Source organism: Arachis stenosperma, chromosome 6, assembly GCF_014773155.1.
Source record: "Arachis stenosperma cultivar V10309 chromosome 6, arast.V10309.gnm1.PFL2, whole genome shotgun sequence".
In the NCBI taxonomy this organism is placed as follows: Eukaryota; Viridiplantae; Streptophyta; class Magnoliopsida; order Fabales; family Fabaceae; genus Arachis; species Arachis stenosperma.
Genome location: NC_080382.1, coordinates 75,243,306 through 75,254,761, shown reverse-complemented (window position 1 = coordinate 75,254,761; position 11,456 = coordinate 75,243,306). Strand labels below are relative to the sequence as shown.

Sequence of the window (11,456 nt, the reverse complement as noted above, 5' to 3'; positions counted from 1 at the left end):
TACCAGTTTTTAACTGAGTTCTTGCAGATTTGTGAGACTGTTAAGACGAATGGAGTTGATCCTGAAGTCTACAGACTCATGCTTTTCCCTTTTGCTGTAAGAGACAGAGCTAGAATATGGTTGGATTCAGAACCTAAGGATAGCCTGGACTCTTGGGATAAGCTGGTCACAACCTTCTTGGATAAATTCTTTCCTCCTCGAAAGCTGAGCAAGTTTAGAGTGGATGTTCAAACCTTCAAACAAAAAGATGGTGAATCCCTCTATGAAGCTTGGGAAAGATACAAGCAGCTGACCAAAAGATGTCCATCTGACATGTTTTCAGAATGGACCATATTAGATATATTCTATTATGGTCTATCTGAATTTTCGAAAATGTCATTGGACCATTCTGCAGGTGGATCCATTCACCTAAAGAAAACGCCTGAAGAGGCTCAAGAACTCATTGACATGGTTGCAAACAACCAATTCATGTACACTTCTGAGAGAAATTCCGTGAATAATGGGATACCTCAGAAGAAAGGAGTTCTTGAAATTGATGCTCTGAATGCCATATTGGCTCAGAACAAAGTGTTGACTCAACAGGTCAACATGATCTTTCAAAATCTGAATGGATGACAACATGCATCCAACAGTACTAAAGAGGCAGCTTCTGAAGAAGCTTATGATCCTGAGAACCCTGCCATGGCAGAGGTTAATTACATGGGTGAACCTTATGGAAACACCTATAACTCATCATGGAGAAATCATCCAAATTTCTCATGGAAGGATCAACAAAAGCCTCAACAAGGCTTTAACAATGGTGGACGCAATAGGCTGAGCAATAGCAAGCCTTTCCCATCATCTTCTCAGCAACAGACAGAGAATTCTGAACAAAACACTTCTAATTTAGCCAATCTAGTATCTGATCTGTCAAAGGCCACTTTCAATTTCATGAGTGAAACAAGATCCTCCATCAGAAATCTGGAGGCACAAGTGGGCCAGCTGAGTAAGAAAGTCATTGAAACTCCTCCCAGTATTCTCCCAAGCAATACAGAAGAGAATCCAAAAGGAGAGTGCAAGGCCATTGATATAATCAATATGGCCGAATGCACAAGGGAGGAGAAGGACGAAAATCCTAGTGAGGAAGACCTCCTGGGACGTCCCTCAAGCAAGAAGGAGTTTCCTATTAAGGATCCAAAGGAATCTGAGGCTCATATAGAGACCATAGAGATTCCATTAAATCTCCTTCTGCCATTCATGAGCTGAAGACTATTCTTCCTATGCGGACAGATTTAAGGGTAATTGTCGTGTCGGTATAGAATTTCACACAAATGAATGAATTCTCGTTGCAAGTATAGTTCTACACCAACAAACAATCCTCCCAATCAAAAATTTGGTTGTCACAAGTAACAAACCCCAATTAAGAATTAACCAGAGTATTTAAACTCCGGGTCGTCTCACAAGGGATTGCAATGAAATGTTCTATTATTGGCTATGAAGGAACAAAGGGGTTTGATTGATAAAGGACAAGAAAGTAAATGAACAATTAACTAATAAAAGAAAGGAAATATACTCTTGGCTAGACATAGGTAATTTAGATCACCATCCTTGTCTACAAATCATATATTGACAATTATGAGGAACCAAGCTCATTAAGTCTACCTCCAAAAGCTTTAAGTACGTAATATCTACTCCTAAGCTTGAAGTACATCAAATGGCTTGATCAACATCAACCCATAAGTCCCAACCTATCTACTAATTAGATTAGTAGTGGGTTAGTGTCAATGGGCATCAAATCGATCACCAATGGTTCTCAAATCACCAAGTCATTGAGACCCAATGACTCAAGGTCACTCAATTCCCTTAGCCTAAACCAAGAGCAAAGAAGACTACTCAAAAACTAAAGGGAACATTTTATCAAACAACTAGAGTGCAAGAAAAGTAAACATCACCAATTGCAAGAAAGTAGCAAGATTTGTAACCATCATGGATAATAAATCAACAATATCAATGAAAGTAAACATCAAGAGAGAGCATGGAAACATAAAATTGCATTAGAAGAAATCAAGATCCAACAAAGGTTCATCAACATAGAAGAGAGAAAAGTAAAATTGACAAGAAAACTAAGAACAATAAAAGAGTAGAAACAAGAACTCATAAAGGAATCAAGATGAAATCAAGAAATTACACTTAGATATAAGGGACTTTAACCTAATCCTAACCTAAATCTAGAGAGAAGAGGGGGCTTTTCTCTCTAGAAAACTAACTAAAGGCTCATGTTGACTAACTAAGTGCTCCCCCCTTGCTCAAGCTTGAATTCTGCATGAAATAGCTTCAGGAATGGGTTGGAATTAGGACTGGGCAGCTTAGAAATTGCCCTCAGGATTTTGCCTTTAAGTGAGTCACGTGCGAGCATCGACGCGTACGCGTCATGCACGTGTTCGCGCCGTTTGGCGATTTCTCTATCCACGGGTATGCGCAATGTACGCGTACGTGTCGCCATGCGACGTCACTTTTGTGCGCGCGGACCTGGTACATGTGCGCGTCCACTGATGCATTCCCAATCCTTGTTTTTTCATGCATTCTCAACTTTGCATGCTTTTTCTCTTCACTTCTCCATCCAATACTTGCCTTATGGACCTGAAATCACTAACAAACACATCAAGGCATCAAATGGAATTAAGGTGAATCAAAATCACTAATTTAAGGGCCTAAAAAGCATGTTTTTTACATATAAGTACAAACTGAGGGAGAATTACAAAACAATGCTATTTTATTGAATATATGTGGGAAAAGGTGATAAAATTCCCTAAAATAAGTACAAGATAAACCACGGAATCGGGGTTTATCACGGACGCACTCGTTGCCAAGGCCGGTCTGTTAGGGGCGCTGGCACAGGTTGTGCGAGTGAACAGATTCTGTAAGTTTTGCCACCTGTGCATACGCACACCCCTGTGCATACGCACACATTTTAAAATTTCTTGGGCGTGCGCACGCACAGACCCCTGTGCGGCCGCACACTTCCTATTTCTCAAATATACTTGTTTTCAACTATTCTACCTTACCAACAAGGGTGTAAGCTTCTATAACACCATTTTAAGACTTTTGGGTCTACTTTTGAGTATTAGAACATGGGATATAACTTAAGGGTTCTAGTACATGATTTTATGATAAATTAGAAAACGGAGGCCTAGGTTTCTGGCGTGCTGAGAATGGTTTGACATTAGGTGAAGGATGATTGGTATATGAGATGAGGAATGATGAAATTTTGGTATTTGGAAACTGTGTTATGAATGGACAGTTGTTGAGATGAGTCGGGGACTCGGATTGAGATGATGGATCTCTGTATACTGAAAATGCTTTTTGAAAACCACTAAAATAATATTTTTACCGAGATTATGAGATGCTATGCGCCCGGCAGGGACGGTGGTTAATCCTGCCTGTCGAGGTAGCGGCGGCGGCATAGGGACGGTGGTTAATCCCGCTTACATTGAGATGTGAGGTCTGAGGCAAGAGTATCCCGCTCGCATCCCTTCAGATCTATAGAGTGTGCAGGCGCCGGTACCTGGGGAGTGATCCGAGCACTATATCTCGGGGGTTCCCATATGAGAAATTCGAAGGGCGACGTCTCCATAGAGATGTGTCGGGTTGGCAGTTGAACTGACAATGTGATATCATAGCCAGTAGGACAAGCATTCATCATATGCAATTTCTATCTGTTTGTATGCTTTGTCAACTTGTAATGGGTTGCCTATTTGTATAGCATGCCTAATTGCTAATTGAATTAATTGCCTAATATGTCAATACATGTGTTTTACTTGCATTGTATATTATCTGTGTTTTCTGCTGGGATTGAAGAGGTTTGGAAGGCAGTGGCGATGGAATCACATGGAGGATAGGTTAGTGAAGGCTGTGGGAAAGCGATGCTTGGTTAGAGTAGAAATCCCCTAAGATAGATTGCCCGATTCATTTAAGTTAATGTTGTTATAATTATGCTTATTTGTTTTAGTATGCTTTAAGTTTGAATCTTGTGCTGGATATGGAGCTTAGGATTGCCTTTGGCGTCCCGAGGTCTTATATCCTACATCATTGGGCACTGTTACCATACTGAGAATCTCTGGTTCTCACACCATATTTCTGTTGTGTTTTTCAGATGCAGGTCACAACTCACCTCTGTGAGTTGCTTTGGATGGTGACAGAAGTGGAGGATCTTGGATTCCTTTGGATTCTTTTAGGTTTATTTTGTTTATATGACTCTCACTTTTGTATTTTGTTCAGCCTAGAGGCTTGTAATTGAGAGAACAAAACTGTATAAGCTATTTTCACTGTATGGTTCTGCATATCTGTATATGGCTAGCCGGCTTAAACTCCACGAGCCGTGGCTAGTTTCCTATGATATTATATACTTATCTTTTGTTATAGAGTAAAGTATCGTTTTTGTCCCCAACGTTTGGGGTAAGTCCGAAAATTGTCCCTAACGTTTCAATCGTCCTATTTAAGTCCCTAACCTTTCAAAATTAACTTAATGTTGTCCTGTCGTTAAGGATTCGTTAACAAAATTGACGACGGGCAAAATTGATACGATTTTGAAACATTAGGGACTTAAATAGGATGAAAACGTTAGGGATAAAAATGATACATAAAAATAAATTTTAATTTTATTTTATTTTTCAATAATATTAATTTTTTACTGTACATACTATTCAATCATTTTTTAATTACATCTAAATAAATTACACTTAATCACATTACTTTTATTTTAAATAAATTTATATTTTTATATTTTAAATAATTTTGATACATTAGAGACAGAAGGTATAATTTATATTTTATTGTATATATATTATTTTTTTAATTTCTTTTCTGCAAGTTTATATACTAGTCATTCTACAAATATTTCATGATAACTAAAAATCTTTAAGAGTAAAATTATAAAAAAATTAATTTATTTAAAATAAAAGTAATATGATTAAGTCTAATTTACTTAGGTGTGAATTAAAAAATAATTGAATACTATATATAGTAAAAAATTGATATTATTGAAATATAAGATTAAAATTTATTTCTATGTATCATTTTTGTCCCAACGTTTTAGTCCTATTTAAGTCCCTAACGTTTCAAAATCATCTCAATTTTATCCCGCTGTCAATTCTGTTAACGGATCCCTAACGGCAGGACAACATTGAGCCAGTTTTAAAACGTTAAGGACTTAAATAGGACGATTGAAACGTTAGGGACAACTTTAGGACTTATCCCAAATGTTGGGGACAAAAACGATACTTTACTCTTTGTTATATCTTATCTGTTTCTTGTGTCTTAAGTTAGAAGCTTCGTTAGTACGTTTCACGCCTTTTAAATCCAAATTTTGAGCTATATTCTTCATTAGGCTTCTAGATTATACTATTCTTTATATATATATTATATGTATGAGCTTAGAACTGTCGTAATCCTTGATTAACCTTTGCTTTACGAGGCGAGGTAAAGTTTAGGCTAATTAGAGTGTTACAATGTCCATTCTTGATTGATATATGAAGGTAGTTAGTTGATTTGGTTTCCATTGACGCTAGTCTTTCACTAAGTTAATTAGTGAGTTGACTAAGACTTATGGATTGAGATCAATTATGCCTATTTGACTTATCCTCGATGTTAGGGTTGACTAAGTAGGATTAACTCTTCATAATCAACATATGTTTGTGGTCAATGGCTAAGATAGGTAACCTTAACTCTCAACCCTTGCCAAGAGTTTTCTTTTGCCATTTAGTTTCCATTTTTGTTGCTTTAATTGTTTTGCATCTAATTCCTTGTATGCATCTTTATTTTATTGCTATTTACATTACTTGCATCTTGCAATCTCATCCTCCATTTCCTCATACCCAATAAATACAAACTTAATTACAATTCCTAGGGAGAACAACCTGTGATTTAAAACTCCCGATTATTTGATTTGAATTGTGACATCTCTTGATTTAAACTTTGATGCTGGTCAATAGTTGGGTTGGACTATACTTGCAACGGAGAAATTCTATTTTTGTGAAATTCCTAATCCATTTTTGGCCATTATCAAGTTTTTGGTATCGTTGCTGGGGACTTGTAATGGTGTTACATTATTGGCTATTGTTAATATGTGAATATGTGAATAGTTTGTTTTTGATTCGTTGCTTTTTTTTTTGCTTGTAAATATGTTTCTTGGTTGTTAGCTTGCCTTAATAGATTTTTGTTTTAAAATGCATATTTGAATAGTTAGTAATTTTGTTTTAAATGACTTTTTTTTAGTTGAATTGCATGTTTAAATTTTTCAATTAGTTTTTAGATGATTGAAATAGTTTTGATAAATTTTTATTTGTGCATATTAGAAATGCTTTGAATAGTCCAATAATTTTGATGTAAAAAATAAAATTTTGGACAATTTTAAAGTTTAATGTAAATAGTTTCATATTTTTATTAATTTCTTACTTATATGCATTTTGCATTGTTGGATAAAATTCTATTTAAAAAAAATATATTGCAGCGCCCTCTGCACATACGCACAGCTCTGCGTACGCACACTTTTATACCTCCCTTCTGTTCAGAGCACGCTCACCCTAATGCGTGTGCATACTTCTTCTCAAGCGTGCCTGTTAGGCATACGCGTGGGTGAAGTTCCATTTTCACCATATCATGCGTACGCCAGCTAAACGCATACGGGTCGCTTTCAATTTTTCACCAGTCCCGCTTACGCACTTTTCTGTCCACCCAATTCAACCCCCTCTGCTGGGAGCTCCCTCACAGCTACGTGCGTCCGCATTCCCCTGAACGCAGCCCTATCACCTTCTCGCTTCTCTTTTCTTCTTCTCTGAGCCATCATCTTCTTCCGTTTCAACTTCACCCAACGTCCACCATCATTACCACCACAGCGCCTGACCGTCCACCCACCTTTCCCCACAGCCGCCGGCGACCGCCGTAGCCGCCGCACAACCCCCTCTTCGTCCCTTTCCTCTCTTCTTCCTCTCTCTCACCCTTCCCTTCCCCATTCCTGGTTCTCTTCTCTTCTGCCACCCAACCGTCGCGGCACCCAACCTTTGCCGCTGCGTCCTTACCCCGCGACCTTCTACCCTCTTCTCCCCCTCGCGTCTCTTCTCAGCGTCGAACCACCGATCGCGCTAGTGCTGCCGTCGAAGCTCTTCCCCTTTCTCTATCTCACTCGCAGAACCACCGAACCCAAGCCCAGGACCACAGCGCCACCAGCAACCCTGATTGTCGCTGCCGCTGCCTTACTTCCACCGCGCCTCCCTTCCCCCTGTCTGAACCCTAGCGTCGCCCAGATCAGCTGAACCTTCGCGAACCACCTCCTCCACACACGAGCCTCTCCCCCCTGTTTCTCTTCATTGCCTGGGACACCCAGAACAGGGCAGAGACCCTATTTCTGTATCACTACAACCCACAGTAGCCAGCGTTGCTGCCACACCACTTTCATTGCCGCTTCTGCTCCAGCTTCCCGTTTCACACCACCTCCATCCTCCCTTTCCTTCCCTGCTTCAATTTTTTGCTTCCCAGGTCTCAATTCTTTCTCTTCGGTTTAGTTTGTTTAGTCTGTTATAGGTTGTTAATTCATTTTGTTTAGTTAGTTTAGTTAGATTAGCTTAGTTTAGTTAAACTAGGTGGTTAGAGAATCTCAGCTGGATAGTGGATTTAGGTTTGTTTTGAATAATGCTGCTGTTTCGAAATGTTGCTATTTCATTGATTTGCCCAGTGCTAAATTGGCTTGTCTGATTCTGCTGCACCCCTGTTTCTTGCTGCTATGCTTTTGTTCATGGTTTTTTGGAGTGAACCAGCTGCTAAATATTGTAAATGCTTGCTTGTGCAGTGATGATTTTTGCTCAATGTATGAATTTAAGTTGTTATTGCTGCAAAGTTCTTGTTTCAATGTGACCTTCGTTGATGGATTTCAGTTGGGTGTAATTGTTTGAATTCATATTGCTTACTTGTAATTGGTTGTTGAATTCAATAAATAGAATACTACTTGAATCCATTACTTTTGTTCGTTGTGCTATTTTGGTGCTGTATTTTAAGCCATTATTTTGATTCATTGTTCAAACAAAGCATGCTGCTTGTTGCTTAATTGGTTATGGCTTAATTGTGCATTGCTCTTTGCTGCTGTATGTTGGCTTATATATTTATTTCATATGAATTCACATGTGATTTTTGTGTGTTTAGTGTTAATACATTCATATGAAACTTGGTTTGATTGATTGAAATTAGAAAATAGGCCAATTTACTGCTGAAATGTTGCAGGATTTTTTCTAACCTTGTTTCATTAAATGACATTGTTTTATTTGGTGCAACAACACTCTATTTGATGGATTTCTGCATCAAAAAGAATCTTGTTTACTAAACGGTTTTGGAAAATTTCTCAAGAACTTCATTACGAGTTTTGGTCAATTCTTTAATTTCTTTGCTAGTTTTAAATTCTGTGTTCTTCTTAAGCATTGAATGAGCCTTAATTGAGTTTTAAGTTGACCATAAACTTGGATTTCATTTAAAATTAGAGCCTCCTTTGCATGCTCTCACAAGGCTGAAGATTTCTTTTTACCCATGTGGCTAATTTGATTCATTTTTATTCATACCTGACTTACCTTAAGTCACTTAGGGCATAAACTTTTCAACTCTTGTCTCAACCTTGTGACTTTCATGCCTCATTAGAGTTTGGTGTTTGAATGTTGCTTGGTTAACTTGTTTCTCAATGTTTTTAACTTTGTCAACGCCAAATCCTTTCAATTTATGCCAATTACTTGTGATTGATACCTATTTGATTATGTGCTTTACACATACATGCGCATTACTTGTTTTGGAATTTTGAATTGTTGAGAAGTTGAACATGAACTTGCTTGTTTTGGAAATTGTTGAAATTTTCAGAATTAAGGGACGTTTTTGCTATACACATAACTTTTGCTTTTCTTTTTCTGTTTTCAACTAACTCTTTCTTTCTCTTTCCATGACTTTTGGCCTTTGTTTTCTTTTTTAACTAACTTTTTCTTTTCCTTCATATAACTTTTGACTTTTCTTTTCTTTTTCAACTAACTTTTTCTTCTTATTAACTTAACTCTTGACTATCTTTTCTTTCTTTTCTTTTTTCAACTAACTATTTTCTTTTTACTCACATAAGTTTTAACTTTCTTTTCCTTTTCAACAAACACTAACTTTTTAACTGTTTTCTTTTCTTCAACTAACTTTTGATTTTTCTTTTCATTTTCAACTAACTTTCCTTTTAACTTTCTAACTGTTTTCGTTTTCTCCGTGCATAGCAACAACGCTTCTTTCTTCTCTTTATTTTGATAAACAAGTAAGTTAGTTAACTTGGCTTGATTGGAAGTTGCTTCTGTTTACTTTTAAGTTGAATCTCATGCATGCTTCCATTCAAATTTTTATTATCTGTTCACTTCATATATATGCTGTTTTTTAACTTAGTTCTTTCCTTCTCAGCCCCACCATCGTTCTTGCAGCTGCTCCATCAACTAATGATAATTCCAGTTTTAGGGTTTATCTTGTGTAAAATTGGGGGGTTTTATCAATATTTTTCACACTTTTTCATATAAAATGTATGGTTTTATATTTCCTTCCTAATTTTATTTCATGGTTTAAAACATGCTTATTTAACCCTAAAATGCCAAATTTTAATCCTCTCTTGATGCCATTCGATGCCGTGATATGTTTGTTAAGTGATTTCAGAGTTTATAGGGTAAGAATGGCCTAGAAGATAGAAAGGAAGCATGCACAAGTGGAAGGGATATAAAGAATAAAGCTTTAGAAAATTTGGTGGTGACGCGCACGCATGGGCGACCCGCACGCGAGGCCGTGTATTGCTAAGACGGGCGCGCATAAGCTGACGCACTCGTGTGGTGATGCGAAACCCCACCGACGCGTACGCATGACTGACGCGTACGCGTGGCCTGAGGAGCTCATATGACACGCACGCGTTATGCCTAGCACGTGACCTCATTCCGATACAGCATGCAGTTATTACGACATGCATCAATTTTTTCATAGTCAAGACCCAAGTCTTTATCCATATTCCTAGCTTTATTAAAGGAAGTGGGAATGTTCAAATTAGGTATAGCTTCTTTCAATAACTCCAAGAGGGAGGTAAAAGATGTTTTACTCTAAGCATGTAGACACTTCAAGTGGTAAAGACAAATGATAAACGATAATCTCGAAAATCCAATAGTACAATTCGGATATAATTCTAGACCTGCTTCGTCTTCTAGCTTATAAAATCTTTTCGTATCTCCATTCAACCCACTGTTCCCCTCTTCAAGATTTGTCATATCTTCGAATGCATCACGCAACAACCCGTCAATATCTTCAAGGCCGTCTCGATCATCCATGTCACTATCTACAACTGTTGGGATTACTGATTCCCCATGATTAATCCATCTTTTATAACTTTTGACAAACCCATAGTAAATAAGATGCTCATATATGTCGTCTCTTTCACGCTAATAAGTTTTTTCACACTTTGCACATGGACATTGGATTTCTTTTCCAATCAGTTTTCCAATTACGAAGGCAAACTCTGGAAAACTATTAACACCGTTTATATACTTGTTCTCAAATCTTGGTGAATCGATCCAATCTCTTGACAGAATATGATTAAACCTAACAATGTAAATATCTAAACTTACTAAACATGATCTAATAGGTCAATTATAGTGACAATCTAGCTGGTATAAATCCACTTATTACCTAAATAAATGGAAGATCAAACTATTTTATATGACAAATATGATATAAATTTACTGCTTAGTTCCTTTATTTTTAGATGCCATATGAAGTTGTTATAAACGGTTTCACAATAACTAGTCAATTTCTGTTGTTTTTATCAGTACAAAAAAAATTATCCTGTATACAAAACAAAATTCAAGAGAAGGTAAAGAACATTCAAGAGAAGGTAAACAAAAAAATCAATTTTAAAAATATATCAACAAAGTTCTACCTCATTTTGCAACACTAAATAATAGGCAAAAGAATTAAATTGATTATATATAAATTAAACTACAAAACATTAACGGAGTCCCTAACGAGCTAGAAAAAACACCTGGATCAGCTAGTAGCTCGCTCTTTACTCAATTTGTTTTTAATAGAGAAAGACTTTGACAGGTGCAATTTTAACTCAGTTACAAATTGGTTAAATTTTCCAAAATAATTAAGATTGCATCATCAACTTTTGGTACCTTGACAAGCTACTGAAAGAATTAAATCACCAATCAACTAGAAATTTTTTTACCACGAATGCACATTTTCTTTTCTAATAAAAGGGACCAAGTGTTGATATATTCAGACATGTGAGCGAATAAAATTCAGTTGATCATATGCTGAAATTTTTCCAATATCTAATCATCAATGGAGTTTTATTTCTCTTCATTAATTACTACCCGTTTTATTTCATCTCACTTTAAACAAAGTTTTGGGTTTAAATTATGTGAACGGCTAAATTAAACAAA

The 11,456-nt window shown here is 36.8% G+C and overlaps 1 non-coding gene across 1 annotated transcript; it reads right to left on the bottom strand.

Moving 5' to 3' along the window:
* Nucleotides 1-210: 210 nt before the first annotated feature.
* On the bottom strand, nt 211-314 carry LOC130937539 (small nucleolar RNA R71). The gene has a single exon (XR_009068754.1). It is a non-coding gene; the product is annotated as a small nucleolar RNA R71 (small nucleolar RNA).
* Nucleotides 315-11,456: the final 11,142 nt, after the last annotated feature.